We start from the raw sequence: 18,679 nt of genomic DNA on the forward strand, positions 1-18,679 counted from the left end.
CTCAGATAGTTCCAACCTGTGGTCTTTTCCACAAGGGACAGGGAAAGGGTACCCTCCTTCCACTGTGCCCTTTCTTTGGTGATCAGCCCCAGAAACCACTGCTGATGAAAGATTAGAAGAGCAAAAAGAGCAACGCGGAAGGTAAAGTGCTGCCTGAATGAGGCCCAGATTTCCCTCAAGAAAGGTACTTGCCAAGTGTGATGATGCTGAAGCAAAAAGGTTAGGCTTGTTAGCACCGAGAAAACTGCGTTTAGCTAATATAAGACTTCTCCTGTCCAAACCTGGATAGGGCCAAAGGCCCTGCTGTGCTGGCTGAGTGCCCACAAATTACATTATTGATCAGACATTAACCAACAAAAGGCCAGAGGAAAGTATGAAGTCAAGGCTTTACTGGGGCTTATACTGCAGCATTAAGGAGCCAAAGCGTGAGTCAGGAACCCAACTGTGGGCACTGCTGCTGCTGCAGCTCCTGCTAAGTCGCTTCAGTCGTGTCCGACTCTGTACAACCCCATAGACGGCAGCCCACCAGGCTCCCCCTTCCCTGGGATTCTCCAGGCAAGAACACTGGAGTGGGTTGCCATTTCCTTCTCCAATGTATGAAAGTGAAAAGTGAAAGTGAAGTCGCTCAGTCCTGTCTGACTCTTAGCGACCACATGGACTGCAGCCTATCAGGCTCCTCCGTCCATGGGATTTTCCAGGCACTGGGTTCACTTAATGAGGTGAAGGGGGGCAGACGGCTGGTCAGGGCAGAGGGGGTCTTTGGCTGGGCCCCCGCCCCCTCCCCAACCGAGAGCGCTGAGGGCGGGTCATGCGCAATCTTATGCTTTTGCGCAGGGTTGGTGACGGTGGTGGAGGAGCTCGGAGGTTATGGTCACCTAGGAAGGTTATCAAGCACAAAGGCCATAAAGTCCCTGGTTACTTATTAGCCACAACCTTCCAGAGGTCTCATGCGGGGGACACAGAAGATTTTTCCTCTTGGTCTGTTTGAAGTCATCAGCCTGCTATATTTTGGTAGGTGTTGTCCAGGCGCATTTGTTCTGGCAAATTCCTGGCTTTCAGCTTCCCCTTGTTTAAGAAAGTGTTGTTTGGGTACAAGTGTGTGGGCAGTGACATCCTGTTGTTTTAGGAGGTTTTGTCCAGGCGTGCGTGGATATCCTCAGGTCCCAGCGATGTCAAGAGAAAGAATCTAAGGTCCTTATTGAAGCCAAACATCCAAACACTTGCTCTTGTGATCCCCAGTAACCAGAGTGTAGAAACAATGAGATGTACCCATAGAGACTATACGGGGGCATCATCCACAGAAGTAGGGAACACTTTGGCGTTTTTTCCTGGTGGTAGGGGGAGGCAGTATTGGGGCAGCAGCAGGCAGGTCCAGAATGTGGAATGCAGCAGCCTAACAACTTCTACCTGGGACTGGTTTGAAGGTGGTTCTACCCTCTCAGCCTCTGGTATAACACTTCTATTTTGCAAAGACTGCTTCTGCAGCCTTCCTGTCAACCTGAGCTCTCTTTATTTTTTTCAACAAAACTATTTATTTATTTTTGGTTATACTGTGTTTTCAGTTGTTGCTCCAGCTTTTCTCTAGTTGCGAGTAGTTGGGGCTACTCTCTAGCTGCCCTGAATGAGCTTCTCATAGTCGCAGAGCACAGGGTAGTTGCAGCAGGTGGGCTCAATAGTTGGTGCTCCCAAACTCTGGAGCACAGGCTCAATAGTTGTGGCACAGGTGGCTTAGTTGCTCCAAGGCACGTGAGGTCTTCCCGGATTAGGGGTGGAACTACATATTCCTTACCATTGAGCCACAAAGGAAGCCCCCCAAGCTCTCTTTATCATCCATTTAACTCCCATTTAGATTTTATAACTCTAACCAACTTCTATACTTATATTGTGAAATCTTTACTGGTATTTAAATATTCCCACTGAAATGTTTAAATATTCCCCACTGACGTCCCTCCTTTTAGTGAAAACAATGAAGTATTCTTTTTGGTATAGGGGGAAACGCTGTTGAACTTGGGATGTCTGGGTACTAAAAGGTCAAAGTACACTCTGAGTATCCTGACAATTTTCTTGGCAACAGTCCTTGTGAGAATTTTAGTATCTTTCTGATAGTTGCTCATGCATTTTGAAAGTAAACAAAGATTTTTATTTTCAAGGAGATTGTGATGAAATGGTTAGATACTTTCTAATTTTTTTCTCATCAAAAACATTTTCCCAGATTGACTTAATTTAGAATGTTATTCAAAGCCTATTATCCAGGCTTTGAAAATGAGAATGGGCAATCTGAATGGAAGGGCTTTTTTCTCACCAAAGTGTGGGGATTTGGCTAGATTTTCTCCCTTTGTTTCTCACAATTGAATACTGTTATACCTCTCCAAATCCTTTTGCATGAACAGCAATTTCTGTACTTGTGTTTGCAGTTCTCTGTTTCAAGACGTTTTGTCTTTCCTTTCTTAGAGAAGATGTGTGATGTGTATATGTAAATATGTGATTTGGTTGATGGTTAAATATTAGGTGTGGAGAAGGACTCAGAAACTATCTCTAAAGCAAAATGTTAGCATTTCCACTTCTCTATGTCCTAGTAGCAAGAAAGGCAGTTTTCAACTGTTATGTACAATCCAAACTGTTTTGAATCCTTTTGAGCTGGCTTTTTCCCCTCCAATGATGCTACTGGTAAACCTGAAGATGATCAGTAATTCTTCATCAGTCCTTGCCTCCTCCATGGGTCTCTGTGACCTCGAAAGGAAACTTCTACAAAAGGATGAGATACCTAGCGGGTAGCCATTTACTTGGGTCATAGGCAGAGAACTCCTCTGCTCCCTGCTCCACCCGTATTGCTTTTTATTACCAGTAGGGTCTCCTGAGTCTTCAGTGTAGTCAGCACCCAGACTGACCTATTTCAATCCAACAAATATTTACTGAGTTGTATACATGTGTTAGCACTATTCCTGTTGCTGTGGGTACAGCTCAAAACAAAACTCATTTCCCTTGTCTATGATCTCCTGACATTCCAGTGAAGAAGAAAGGCAATAAACTTGGAAGGAAGTTGTGTAAATATTGATGGGGTGTTATAATAAGTAAAGTGGCCAGGAAAGGCCTTTGTGGGGAAATGACATTTGAAAAGAGATCTGAGCCTAGTGAGTCATGTGAACAGATGTAGGGGGTGGGGGATGGTCCCAGCTTAGAGGCAGGAAGTACAGAAGCAAGGCGGGGGGTGAGCACAGAAGGCCAGCATGGTTAGAATGGAGTGAGCAAGTGACAGAGATGAGGAAACTGAGAGGGAGGTGGTGTATGGCCAGATAATGTACACCCTATAAAGGGTTTAATTGTATCTCAAGACTCACAAATATTATGTCACATATATGAAAAATCAATTTATTATTATAGCATTAATTATTTAGACATGTTCCTAAGTGAAAATTTAAATGTTTCTTTTATCTGTAATCATTTTAGTAATGATATGATTTTATATTTTTATAAATATATAAAAATGTTTATGGATGTTTATGTATATAATATAGATAGATAGATATCATGAACATTCTTCTAAACCATCCTTGTTGGGTTTATTTAAACCTGGAAAACCAGCAACGTGATCAGCAGTGAATGTGAATGAATAAATACAAAGAAAACTCTCAGACTGAGGTGTTTCTTAAGGTCACATCCAGCTTTATTTTTGAATATGAAATATGTGTGAAATGCCCTTTGAAGATTGTCTCTTTAATCCAAAGAAAACAAAAAAAATAAATATTTGTGTTTGTATTTTTAGTGGGCATTAACCTTCAGGGAATTGAAAGAGGTTGAGGAATAAAGAGGCATTATATGAAATTAAATGTATTCAGCCAATTAGATGGTAAACATTTTACCTGTTCTTTTTTTAGTATAATGTTTTTTCCACCTTAAAAATAGTCTGGCATATAAACTCTGTAAATACAGGTAGGTATCTTGGTCCTGCAGAAACATAAAATAAATATGGATTTGCTCCCAAAATATATGCTGTTCTTTTCCCAAGTTATATTAACCAAAAAAGAAAAAAAGAAAACAAAAAATAAAAACAAGCTTTTTTTTTTTTTTTTTTCAATCAAACAATTGCATATGTTGTCTAAAATCAGTACCCTTGGCCTTGCCTGGTCTAACACAGGTAATGTCACACTTAAGTTTAGAGAGAAATGGTTGCAACTTACGAAAAAAAAAAAAAAAAAAAACAAGAATAGAGAGAAATGGTTCCACTAATTAAATATCTCATAGAAAAATGACATTTCTTGTCAAAGAGATGGTACTTACTCTGGATAGGGGACATGCTAGAAGCAAACTTTATACAAGGTTGAACATCTCTTAAGTTCTAACCTGCAGGTTCTCTGGGCATAAATTTTGCCAAAACTGTAGATATTATCCCAGATGTTGTACACGTCTGCTGTGGAGATTTGAACACCTCTTTTTGCTTTTCCTCAGCCCCTGCTAAAGCCAGCTCCTCCCTCCTCATGCCCTCTCTCCACACTCCCAACACCACCCCCTGAGTCAGCTGCCACTAGAAATTTCCTCTGGAAAAGTTTTCATTTGAAACTTGCCTACATAAAGCTGTTACAGTTAGTACAATGCTAGTTGTGACAGAATTTAGTTTGGGGCATCAGAAAAGAGAAGTCAGAGTGGATGCAGACTAGTCAAGAATAGCAGGCTAAGACTTCTGGGGCTTTTTCAAGGTTGTAGAACCTGTAAAAGAGTACCTCTGTAGTTAAAGGTCCTCTTATTCTCGTCTCTGGACAGTAAAAAGTGCAGAAGGAATTCCAGAGTCGTTTCTAATGTGGAAACCACTTTTGAGATAAAAAGTAGGGCATCTCAAGTCAGAAACAGAGGCGATTACTTAGAAAAAGACATTTAGAACAGGATTCTTTGGACAGAGGTTCGCCTCCTATGTGGAAAGAAATTATCAGTAGCCCTGAAGAAAGATTTGTGGTTAAAAGTGAAAACATTAATAAAAAAAATGCCTCCATAGTACATATATGACCAAATGTCCTATTAGTTTACTAAGTGGGCAAAATATTTCTTTGTGTTTTCTCTGAAAGTTCTCATTATATATGTATTTTTTTCATAATCATATTTTTAGTGATTGCAGTCTCCCACATTGCAGGCAGACGCTTTAACCTCTGAGCCACCAGGGAAGCCCATTGTTATATGTAATGTGACATAAAGAAAATGAGTATTTCATTGTTATTTATCTTTTTTAATTGAAATATAGTTGGTTTATAGTGTTGTGTTAGTTTCAGATGTTAATAGCAAAGTGATTCAGTTATATATAGGTATTATTTTTCATATATTTTCCTTATGCTGCTGCTGCTGCTCCTAAGTAGCTTCAGTCGTGTCCGACTCTGTGACCCCATAGACGGCAGCCCATCAGGTTCCACCGTCCCTGGCATTCTCCAGGCAAGAACACTGGAGTGGATTGCCATTTCCTTCTCCAGTGCATGAAAGTGAAAAGTGAAAGTGAAGTCGCTCAGTCATGTCCGACTCTTAGTGACCCCATGGACTGCAGCCTACCAGGCTTCTCCATCCATGGGAGTTTCTAGGTTTTTATAAAACATTGGGTATAGTTCCTTGTGCTATACGGTAGGTCCTTACTGATTATCTATTTTATCAGTTCAGTTCAGTCAGTTCAGTTACTCCGTTGTGTCCGACTCTGCGACCCCATGGACTGCAGCACACTAGCCCTCCCTGTCCATTACCAACTCCCAGAGCTTACTCAAACTCATGTCCATAGAGTCAGTGACACCATCCAACCATCTCATCCTCTGGCATCCCCTTTTCCTCCCACCTTCAATCTTTCCCAGCATCAGGGTCTTTTCAAATGAGTCAGCTCTTCACATCAGGTGGCCCAAGTATTGGAGTTTCAGCTTCAACATCAGTCCTTCCAATGAACATTCAGGACTGATTTCCTTTAGGTTGGACTGGTTGGATCTCCTTGTAGTCCAAGGGACTCTCAAGAGTCTTCTCCAACACCACAGTTCAAAAGCATCAGTTTTTCAGCACTTAGCTTTCTTCACAGTCCAACTCTCATATCCATACATGACTACTGTAAAAACCATAGTTTTGACTAGATGGACCTTTGCTGGCAAAGTAATGTCTCTGCTTTTTAATATGTTGTCTAGGTTGGTCATAGCTTTTCTTCCAAGGAGCAAGCATCTTTTAATGTTGTGGCTGCAGTCAAAATCTGCAGTGATTTTGCAACCCCAAAAAATAAAGTCTGTCACTGTTTCCATTGTTTCTCCATCTATTTGCCATGAAGTGATGGGACTGGATGCTATGATCTTAGTTTTCTGAATGTTGAGTTTTAAACCAACTTTTTTACTCTTCTCCTTCACTTTCATCAAAAGGCTCTTTAGTTTTTCTTCCCTTTCTGCCATAAGGGTGGTGTCATCTGCATGTCTGAGGTTATTGATATTTCTCCCAGCAATCATGATTCCAGCTTGTGATTCATCCAGCCCAGCATTTCATATGATATACTCTGCATATTAAGTTAAATAAGCCGGGTGACAATATACAGCCTTGACGTACTCCTTTCCTGATTTGGAACCAGTCTGTTGTTCCTTGTCTGGTTCTAACTGTTGGTTCTTGATCTGCATACAGAATTCTCAGGAGACAGGTAAGGTGGTCTGGTATTCCCTTTCTTTAAGAATTTTCCACAGTTTGTTGTGATCCACACAGTCAAAGGCTTTGGCGTAATCAGTAAAGCAGAAGTAGATGTTTTTCTAGAACTCTATTGCTTTTTCAATGATCCAGAGGATGTTGGCAATGGATGTTTGATCTCTGGTTCCTATTTTATATATAGTATAGTTCCTGTTTTATATATAGTAGTAGTTGGTATGGTTCAGTCACCCAGTCATGTCTGATGCTTTGCTACCCCATGGACTGTAGCACACCAGGCCTCTCTGTCCATCACCATCTCCCGAAATTTTCCCAAGTTCATGTCCATTGCATTGGTGATGCCATCCAGCCATCTAATCCTCTGAAGCCCTCTCCTACTGCCCTCAGTGTTTCCCAGCATCAGGGACTTTTTCAGTGAGTCAGCTGTTTGCATCAGGTGACAAAATACTGGAGCTTCAGTTTATATATTGTAGTATAGTATATAAACTGAAGCTCCAGTATCTTGTCACCTAAACCCCTAATTTATCTTTCTCCCCATTTCCCCTTTGGTAACCGTAAGTTTATTTTGTCTGTTGGTCCTGATTTATAAATTCTCTATGAACTATTCTTTCAATTAAATGAATATAGAAATGCCTAGATATGATTTGGAAAGCACTTTCTAATGTCTATGTAAATATTTGTCTTTTTGGAACAGTCAGTGTTTCAGACCTGAATACTGGCCATGCTAGTCTGAATATTGCTGTGTATAGAAAACTTACAGGTGCAGATATGTGCCCATCCTGATGCTTAATCAATTCTGATCTTTTTTCCTTGAAATAATCATCAGCATAGTATATGCATGGTAGAGCTAACACATTTAAAACCCAATAGAAATGAGTCTTTTTGCAGTTTTTCAACTCAGAAGTGCAGGTCTCAACTGCATAAAAATGTAAAATATTGCTTTAAATTACAGCCCTATTTTATTGTTACACAGCCCAAGTGCTGTTCTGCACATAAAAGAAAGTCTATAATTATTATAACTGCTTGTCATCATCAGATACTTTATAATCATTACTTGCTATATGAATTATAAACATGTTGATGAACAGAACAGTCACCATTAATATCATGGTCAGTGGTAGGTTTCTCATAATGAAATTTTAAAAAAGGAAATCCATGCATTTTGTGTTAGGAAGTGGCTTTTTGTTGGTCTCTTAAAATGTCTTATAAATTCTGTTATTGGAGGATAATGATAGTATTAGGGAGGAAAAAACAATCTGAGAAATTTATACTTGAATCAGTAAAACCTGGATTGGTGTTGCTTAGTTGCTTAGACCTGCCTGACTTTTGCGATCCCATGGACTACAGCCCGTCAGTGTCCTCTGTCCATGGAATTTCCCAGGCAAGAATATTGGGTGGGTTGCCATTTCCTCCTCAAGAGGATTTTCCCAACCCAGTGATCATACCCATGTCTCCTGCACTGCAGTCAGATTCTTAACTGCTGAGCCACTGGGGAAGCCCAAAACCTGGGTAGTGGTGCCTAATGACAGGTTGTTTAATGGTCTTTGTAGAGAACATTTCCTTTGGTTATGTTGTTCTTCATCAGTTCACCAAACAGAAAGAGAAAAGATGAACTTGGCATGACTAAAGCCAAGTTTTTAATATCCTTGTATAGAAACTTTGAGCTGCTCAGGAATAGAGTGTTTTCCCATATGCACAAAGCAAGTGCAAATTTCCACTGAAAACACAGTTAGACGATTGCTCAGGTCAGAGGACAGTGGTGTTTATGCACCTATATGCCAGGTGCTCTGTTAGGTAGTTTGTGTTTATTATAATATTCATTGTGTGTTTGTAGAAGAAGATACCTGAGCTTTGAGAAGTGACGTCAGCGTTCTGAAGGGCAGAGATGTAATTTCAACTCAGGCATTCTGACTCTAAAACTAGATTCTGCTGCCTCCTTGAAATTGTAAAAAAAAAAAAAAAAAAAGGCAGCATTTATTCAATCATTTCCCATGCTGAACATTTGTATTACTTAGTCTTTGCAACAAGCAATAAAGCTTATACTATGCATCATAGTTGATTAGATTTTCTATTTCCTGAAAACTGGGATTTTGATAGGCATATGTGTCTCCCATAATGCCTTCTGATGCCTCCTGGGTGTTCAGCACATACATAGGAAGCATGGAAATTATGTGTGTGTTTGCTCTGTGCCATGAGAGGAAAAAGTGCATTTGGTGGCTTAATAATTATATAATAGGCTCGTCAATCTTTTTGTTTTTTTTTTTGCCTCTGATTTTTGTTTGAATTGTTATTGCTTATTTAACCCTAAAGGTTTGCCATACAAATATATTTTCATTATCATCATATTACAATCCTAAGTCACATTCTCTTACAAGTAGCATATTTAAATGTATTTTGTATGTTCAGTAAAAGAAACAAGTATACTTTACTCCACTTCACTCCAAACAAGTACAAGATAACAGAATTTATAAAATCAAATTTTGCTTCTTATAATTTCAGTGCAAGCAGATTAAAAATAACCATAGTGAAACAGAAATCTGTAGGATTTGCTCATTTAATTCATTTTATGAGATGCCATGATTGTAATGAAAGCAGAGTGAATCAAATGTACTTGAACTTGAAAGGAAAATACTTTTAGTTGTTGGTATGGACAAAATATGCTTATGAACTATAGTTTCTCACTATATTTTGATATGCTTTGAGAAAACAGTCTCTCATTAGCATTAAAAAACTTATTGATTACTGAAATGCTCATGCATTAATCATTAATTTATTACCCACATTTAAATAGTTCCATGTGCATGTTTACTAGTAAATTCTGTTTCAATTTTTTTCCATTTTTATTTCTGTCTTTTATCCTCCATAAAAAAAAAAATTCTACCTTCATTTTACTTTCCATTTGACATATTTTCTTTCTCATAAACTTCATCACTTTCACTGTCTGTTTTACATATTACAATTGTTGTTCTTCATCTTAGGTTGTAAAGCTACTTAAAATCCCAGGCTATCCTGTGCAGCATGTTGTTCTCATTGGATGCTAATTAAATTGTTGTATCTAACTGGCCACATTGATTTCTCTAACAGGCAGTTATTGTTGTCTTTTATATGGCAGGTCTGGTTCTAGGTGCTGGTATAAGAGCAGTGAGGAGAACAAGCTCTTTGACCTTTCTAGTTAATGAACTAATAGTAAATAAATAAAATTTTATTATCAATTAATGATACTTGTTATAAAGAAAACCTAAGCAAGGTATGGTGATAGAGAGTGTTAAAGGAAAAAGAAGTTGACTGGTGATAAGGAAAGGCCTGCCTGAGGAAATAAAATATGAGTTGGGCCATAAATCACAGGATGGGTAGACTTGTGCAAACATTAAGAAGAAAATATTCTGGAACAGCGAATAACAGGTGCAAAAAGCCTGATGCAGGAATGAGCTCAGGACAACACAGTGATCCCAGTGGGAAAACAAGGAAAGAGTGGCAGATGTGAGGGGGAAGAATTCCTGGGTCAGATCATGGAAGCTTTGGGTTTTGTTCTCACTGTGATAGGAAGGATATGGAAAATTTTGAACAAAATAAGGGTAAGAGCCCAGTAATCTTTTGAGGGATTATTTTGACTGTTGTATGCAGACATGAGCTATTGAGGGGCAGAAATATACACAGGGGTGGTAGAGGAGATGAATAGTAACTGGATTTGGAATGTGTTTTGTAAGGTAGAGCTAACATAGCTTCCTAACCAATTAGATGTGGTGTGCAGCAAATATAAAAAGATGGCACAACCCGATTACTTTGTCATTAAAAACCCAGAGAGTCAACATGATTTGGCTTCAGACAAGGTACTTCTCTAATAGCAGAAATTATAAGAAGCACATGTTGACTTGCAAATATGACTTTCAGTAGAGAACAAGGATACAAGATGAGACAGAGTGAGGGACAGTTCCACTGGTTCTATTCCTGAAATACACAAGATGTTTGCAAGACGGTGAAGCCCAGGAATCAGGAAAAGGGATTTCGTGTTCTTGGACCAGCCTATGGTGGGAAGGAAGACAGCAAGATGGAAAAGGGAGGAAAGTAACTACCTGCCCCACATTTCATTTGTAAATATCACCAAGTCTTTTTGCTGAAGTCCTAATATTATTAACAATACTAATATTATTTCTCAGTTACCTAAGGCTTTATTAGGTTTTACTGATTGGCCTGGGGATGTACTCACAGCTATTCCACATTCTATGGAGACATTCATGCTGAGCTCTAAAAAACTGACTTACAAATAAACTTTGTAAGCATAATCTGTCTGTAAACTTAGAAACTGCATAGCCTCAGCTCCCTTTGAGAATGTCTCCCCAGCACATTCCTATTTCAGTGTGGTAGGGCCTTACATTAGAACTGCCCAGTGTGGGAGAAATTGCTCCCTGTTGTGGGATGGGCATAGAGCTTTGTTACACATAATTTACCTATTTCTATGATTGCAGTTGTCAGTGTTAAAAGGATTGGTTTTTTTAGAAGACTTTGATATTAGGTTTTCTAGTAACACAAAGGCATCTAGTTATCTCAAAATATACAGATGTTCTGCCTCTAAACCTGGGCTTTCTCCCACTATCCTTCACTGTTTTTCTAAAAAACAAATTGCTTTGGGGTTATATCAGAAGAGAAATTAAAACATAAGAGAAGGAACTGAAAGAAGAGAAATGAAAAGAGAACTACATAAGAATGATCTTTTCAATCCCTCTAGAAAAAGGCTTTCCTCTATGAGATCAATGGTTTTATAGAGAGCCCATCAAAACTGGGTTGTCAGGGAGGAAGACGGTGGGATGAAATGCAATAGGATAAAAAGATATGTGAGTGAATAAATACACATAAATTATATTGTGTTAGCCAAAAAGTTTGTTCCGGTTTTTTCCATATGCTGTTACAGAGAAATGCAAATGACCTTTTGGGCCAACCAGTGAAAACAAGTAAATGCCTTTCACAGATGAAAGATTACACTATGAACTGAGGTATTTCCCTCTTAGGTTCAAAACAGCAATAGCAATCAAAAACTAACTGACAGAAAACTATGAAAGTTGAAATGTATTTTTCCTAAGAAACGAATTTTTCACTACTTCTTCAGAGAGGTTATGTTGGGCAATGTCTTTTCTTGCTTCCTGGCATCCTCTGAAGTCCAATTCCTTCTCTCCTCACCAGCCAGAAGAATCTGCCTTGTACCCTTTGTGGCTGCCACCCACCACCCTCCATTCACATTTCTAATGAATTCTAAGTCAGGGCTGCATCTTACCTGTGAGTCCTATGTCTACAGTTCCTGGCTCCATGTTGTTACCCATTTCCTGTTAGGGTTAAATGAAAGAGAGCAATGGGATGGAGTACAGAATGTATCTACTTTACATTTCAGCTTGGTTTGCGCAATGTTCTTAAAATAACACTCTTAATTTTTCTCAACAGAAAGGAGACCTTTCTGTGCAAGTTGGACATGTTGATTATGAAGCAGAAAAGAGAAAGAGAGAGATGCCAAGAAAAAACATGCTATTTTAACATCAAGCAACGAAAAAGAGGCATAGGGTTATTTCCAGCCTCAAGTTAGAGACTATGTTTGGAACAAAACCCTAAGAGACCAGATGCTTAACTCAATCTTAAAAAAAAAAAAAATGAGGTAAAATACACATAACATAAAATTAGTCATGCTAAAATGAACAATCCAGTGACATTTAGTGCATTCACAATATTATGCAACCACCACCACTTTCAAGTTCCAAAACATTTTCATAACCCAAAAGGAAACCCAACGCCATTAAGGCAGCCTCCCCCCATTTGTTTTTCTTCCTAGATGCGAGCAATATGTCAGTCTGCAATTTGTCTCCATGCATTTACCTATTCTGGATATTTCATACAAGTGAAATAACATATGATATTGTATGTGATCTTTTTGTGTATCTAGCTTCTTTCATTTAGGATAATGTTTTGGAGGTTCATTTGTGTTGTAACACGTATCAGTACTTCATTTCATTTTTTTAAAATTTTATTTTATTTTTCAACTTTACAATATTGTATTGGTTCATTCCATTTTTTACCTCCATAATATTGCCTGGCATTGTATGTATTTACCACAGTTTGTTTAGTCATTCAGCCACTGAGTGTCAATGTTGTTTTACCCAAAAACACCTAGAGACAAATATGTATTCATTGATGGACTTTATAACAGGTGATTAATAAGATTTTATACCTCAGATACAGCCAACTGATCAAAGTGATGTTCCTTCAACCCACGTAAATGTTCTCAACACACCCCCCCCTTTTTTTTTTCCCAGGGACTTTCTCATAGGCATCAAATATGCTCTCTTCAACCATCTTGTCAGTACATGATGCTCAGTTAAAACTGTTTCTTCTGATTTTCACTGACCATAAATCACTTAGGATTGTGTCTGAGAGAAGTTTTTTTTTTTTTTTACAAATAGAGAAGGGTTTCATCTCCTCCTGCTTTCTTATTTCTGTTATTTTTGGTATTGTGGAGTAGGCTGCCATTAAGACTCCCAAAAATAAAAATATCAGCAATACTGAAACATTTTTTAGGGTTCACACTTTTAACCTCTTAAAAATTTAGTTGCTGTTGCCTCTTGTGGCTTTAAACTTACAATATTGGAACATGATAAGGAGAGGAATATTAATTTTTTTTACCTTTATATATCTGTGGTTCAAATTACACCGAATTCATAGTTTGATGTTGGAAACAATCAAGGAATTATTTGCAGAAAAGCAGCTTGTCTCTCTGCTGCAGCATTGAGTTGAATTGGGGAGAAACAATAATGTGGTGCAGTGAGAGACCCCACATCTGAGGCACCACAGACCTGGCTTCACATTCTGACTCTGCTCATTACTTTTAGTGCTTCTCCTCCAAGGGACGCACTTTCCTTCTCATTAAAGTAAATTAGGTTAAGAGTTTTCCCAGAAAGACGCTGTATGTTTGTGTGCTCAGTTGTGTCCAAATTTTTGCAACCGCATAGAGTGTAGTCCGTCAGGCTCCTCTGTTCATGGAATTTTCCAGGCAAGAATACTGAAGTGGGTTGCCATTTCCTACTCCAGAGAATCTTTCTAACCTAAGGACCGAACCTGCATCTCTTGTGTCTCCTGCTTTGGCAGGCTGATTCTTTACCAAATTCACCACTTGGGAAGCCTGTTAGAAGAATGCTAAATCATTTTAAACGTTAAAAAAAAAAAGGTTTTTGCATTCAATATAAGAAAATGTTGGTTTCAGTGATGAGAAAATTATCATTTATAATAATGTTTTCAAATTTATGAATACTACCTCTCTCTAAAGAGAGTTAGATTCTGTGTCCTTTCTCAAACATATGAAAGTATATTTTTAAAGAAACACCTAATAGAACTACTTACCATTCAGCAGAAATTAAATTAAGGTGGTATGAAACTTCCTCTAAATTCTAAGGACAAATGAATATTAGAATATATCTTGTCATAAATGAGGGCAAAAGTTATACAATATGAATATCTTTTGAAAAGAACAATCATGACTGTTTAATATTTAAAATTTGTATTTTTGTCTTCTTCCTAATAGTGAATTGAAAGTGTAAGATCTTGCCAACAAGCAGAGTAATACTGGCTGTTGCATGAGAGCAGAAAGGGTTATAGGAATAGTGAAATAAAAAGAGCTAAGCCAGGAAGAATAAATTACTGAATCTTTCTAGCAGCAAACATCATGATATTCAAAACTAAACAAAGTTTCTCTGTCTCCTACATTTGCCTAGAGGTAATCACATACATGTCTATCACACAGATGCCCAAGCCACACACAAACACAAACTCTGATTTGATGTTACTGAGTGGTTATGAGACTGAACTCAGCAACATATAGCATTTAGGGTTCCACTGTGCCTGAACTGCAGCTGTAAACTCCCCGTCATCTTCCCTTTGATTAATAGAGATCATCTCCCAATTTATGGTCTTCATAAGTCAATATATATTCAGTGCCAGGAGGCATGACTTGAGATGCTGGTGCTTTAGAAACACTGACTGAACGAAAATAACAATTCCTACCCTCTGTAAATTTGCAATTTAGAAAACTACATAAGAGATGGTGAAGGTTTGATTAAAATTTTTCAGTGAAGTTTGGCAATAGGAACTAAGGGTAGGTGTTTGTGTAGGTATTTGTAAAACACATTTACATTCCATGGTTAAATATACCCCAGTTATTCACAGAGTTTCCAGGTAGCATGCTGTTGAAAAAAACAGGACCCATCCTCTCAATTTCTAATGAAAAAATAAACATAACTAATTTAGTAGACAGAAAACTACTCATCATGGAACAAAAAGGTTTATTCCCTATTGTGTTTCTTAGTTGAAAATAGGAGTTTTGTACTGTACCAACCTATTGGATTAGAATTTCAGAGAAACAAAAGTCAAGAATTCGAGTAAATAATTGAACAAACACAAATAAATGCTCAAAGAAAGCAGATGCAGTAATCAACCATAAATGCACACAAAAGGACCACGAAGTAGGCAATTGACTTACGTCCTCCTTCATTAATTAAGAAATCCGTTGTATTCAGAACTTTTTACATACCTTCTGGCTGAAGAAACTCAATACTAATGTATGGCCTGAGGTATCAGGGAGCTGAGTCAGCAGTAACTTGGGAAAGTTGGGGGAATTGGAGAAGAGACTCCATCTGATGGTGACTTCTTCACTTCTCTGCTTACTGATGATAAGAGGGCAGAAAGTGTATTTTGGGGAGAAATGAGTGAGATCATAAATAAAGGTAAGGAAATAGTTCTTATTATACTGTATTTTTCAAAGTTTTAAATATGAATATGAATCATTTCAGAATAGTTTATTGTTTGCACGTAGCAGGTATTTGAAATCCAGTGGTGGGTGTCTGTCCAGGGTAGTATGAATTTCCTGCTGGAGTAGAATTGAGCAGTAAGGATGATCCTCACTAGTGATAGCATGTTCCAGTTCAGACGGCTGACTTTGCTTCCTCATTAGTAAAGCCTTGAAGACACCATGATACTTGGACCAAAACAATCCTTATGTGTCCTAAACCTTGGAATTTCTTGCCCTGCACCTATATCTTTACCCTAAACACCTCTGCTCAGTCCCTCTGCAGGACAGGGGCCTTCCAAGTCCCTCTGAAAACCTGGTGAATGCTTCTTCAAGATATTCCAGGCTCATTTTATTTTTCAACCAGTTTTTAGAAACCTGTAACCTTTTGGTCAAAAATGATCAGCAAAGATTATCCAAACAACCCGTATTTTTTGAGCACCTAGCAAAGATTATCCAAACAACCAGTATTTTTTGAGCACCTACTTTGTATCCAGTGTTGTTCTAAGAAATGAAGGTACAGCAGTAAGCAAAAGTGATAATCCACATTCTCCTGAAATTTAAAATAGTAGAAGTGGGCAAGAGATAAATGAATAGCTCTATGTGTCAGATGATAATCAGTTTTGTGAAAAAAGGGATGAAGCTGGAGAGAGAGGTATGATCTGTTTGTGGGGTATGTCATTTTAAATAGGGTGATTGGCGAAGTTTCCTTAAAACAAGGGTATTGAGAACAAAGGCTGATGCTGTAAGTGAGAGAACCAGGCTCTTGGGGGAAGAGCGTAAAGATATGGGACAAAGGATGTTAATAAATAAGTCTTGGTGTTCTGCCTGATACTAGTATGAGTGGGTGGGATGTGATTATTGCCAGGAATGCTCAGAACTGCTTCTTCTTAAGAAATTTTTAACTACAAGAACTGAATGGCTCTACCAGCATGGCTCACTCATGGTTCGTTACCTTTAATCTCACAGGGGCTCCCTTACCCACTTTCTCTTCATTGACCCGAGTCCATACATGATGTTCTTACCTCTCTCATCATCTTCTACCTAGTCTTGACCTATTTGTTTACTATCCCTATCATTCTCTCTGGAGAAAAGAAGGGCAACCCACTCCAGTATTCTTGCCTGGAGAATTTCATGGACAGAGGAGCCTGGCAGAGGGTCGCAAAGAGTCAGGCATGACTAAGTGACTTAGCATGCATACACATATTCTCCAGACAAGTATTAATAACAAGATTGATAACAGGAATGGTGACTGAAAGGATGTGCTCCCCCCTCTAGTGTTCATAACAGAATAGAGAGAAAGGAAGTCTTACGTGTCTGTGACTAGCCCACGCCACATTCCTTACCAGTGTCTACTCTGTAAGGACATCTGACACCCCAAAACATTGTGCTTACCAGACAGAAGTACTGTTGTCGAACCTAAGCTCCTGTGCTTGACATACAGTGAGGCCAAACAAACTGAAATCTCAGCGATGGAGCAAAAAAAGGTTTATCCCAAGGGCTGAGCAAGGAGAGCAGGCAGCTGGTGTTCAGGAAGACCCAAACTCCCTGAACAGTCCTCAGGGAAGAGTTTTTAGGCAAATTTGTGGAGGGGAGTGGAGGGCCTACAGAGTGTGTGACTTCCTTTGGATTGGTTGGTGGTGATGTAAAAGGGTGGTATTCCAGAAATCCCAGGCATCAGCTATCACTTTCCAACCATACTGGGGTCCAGTGCTTGTGCTCAGCCTGAAGTTGTCCTCCTCGAGTTACCTCTGCCAGACTGGGGGCCCCAGCTCCTGTAGAAGAACTCAGAGATAAGTGTCAGGTTGTGGTACATATTCCTTGAGGAGGAACCAGGACCCTGCCCCATAGCTGCTAATGCTAATGCAAGACACACTAGAGACTCTCTGGTTGGAACCCTGGGTCAGGAAGAACCCTAGGAATAGGAAATGGCAACCTACTCCAGTATTCTTGCCTGGGAAATCCCATGGATAGAGGAGCGTGGTGGGCTACAGTCCATGGGGTTGTAAAGAGTTGGACATGACTCAGCATGTATAGCGAGCATGCATAGCACGCACGTTCCCTCCAGTATTGTTTCCTGACTGGCTTTGCTTTGTTGCTGCATTCTCCCTCTTCTCTAATTAGTAACTGTTTGAATCTGCCCTTTGGAACTCAGGGAAGGTCTAGGAGGCTGAAATCTTTTTCCTACAAACAAGAAATGGGGGACATGGAGGAAGGAAAAGCTTTTGCACTCGTAAGGGCCCTGCAGGGTCCTGGTTCATTGCACCATAAGGACTTTGAGGCACCCTGTTAGAGCATGTATTTCTGATCCTTTCATTTTAATAAGCTATTTTACTGGAAGCTAGCAAGCATTTCTCTTGCTGATCTACCCCTTCCTCACCATGCATTTTCTTTACCAAAGCACTAGTTACATTCAACTCTTGCATTTTCACACTTCAATTCAGTTCAGTTCAGTCACTCAGTCATGGCCAACTCTTACTGACCCCATGGACTGCAGCACGCCAGGCCTCCCTGTCCATCACCAACTCCCAGAGTTCACTCAAACTCGTGTCCATTGAGTTGATGATGCCATTCAACCATCTCATCCTCTGTCATCCCCTTCTCCTTCTGCCCTCAATCTTTCCCAGCATCAGGGTCTTTTCAAATGAGTCAGTTCTTCACATCAGATGGCCAAAGTATTGGAGTTATAGCTTCAGTCCTTCCAATGAATATTCAGGATTGATTTCCTTTAGGATGGACTGGTTGGATCTCCCTGCTGCCCAAGGGACACTCAAGAGTCTTCTCTGACACCACAGTTCAAAAGCATCAATTCTTAGGTGCTCAGCCTTCTTTATAGTCCAACTCTCACATCCATAACATGACTACTGGGAAAACCATAGCTTTGAATGGATGGACCTTTTTTTGGCAAAGTAATGTCTCTGCTTTTTAATATGCTATCTAGGTTGGTGATAACTTTTCTTCCAAGGAGCAAACTTCTTTTAATTTCATGTTGCAGTCAACATCTGCAGATTTTGGAGCCCCAAAAAATAGTCTATCATTGTCTCCATTGTTTCCCCACCTGTTTGCCATGAAGTGATGGGACCAGATGCCATAATCTTAGTTTTCTGAACGTTGAGATTTAAGCCAACTTTTTCATTCTCCTCTTTAAATTTCATCAGGAAGCTCTTTAGTTCTTCTTCACTTTCTGCCATAACAGTGGTGTCATCTGCATATCGGAGATTATTGATA

The 18,679-nt window shown here is 39.2% G+C and overlaps 1 pseudogene; it reads left to right on the forward strand.

The window, feature by feature from the left end:
* Positions 1-808: 808 nt before the first annotated feature.
* LOC782142 (nuclear prelamin A recognition factor-like) overlaps positions 809-18,679 on the forward strand; it is a 159,388-nt pseudogene continuing 141,517 nt past the window's right edge.

The sequence above is a fragment of the Bos taurus genome, chromosome 2 (genome assembly GCF_002263795.3).
Source record: "Bos taurus isolate L1 Dominette 01449 registration number 42190680 breed Hereford chromosome 2, ARS-UCD2.0, whole genome shotgun sequence".
Lineage (NCBI taxonomy): Eukaryota > Metazoa > Chordata > Mammalia > Artiodactyla > Bovidae > Bos > Bos taurus.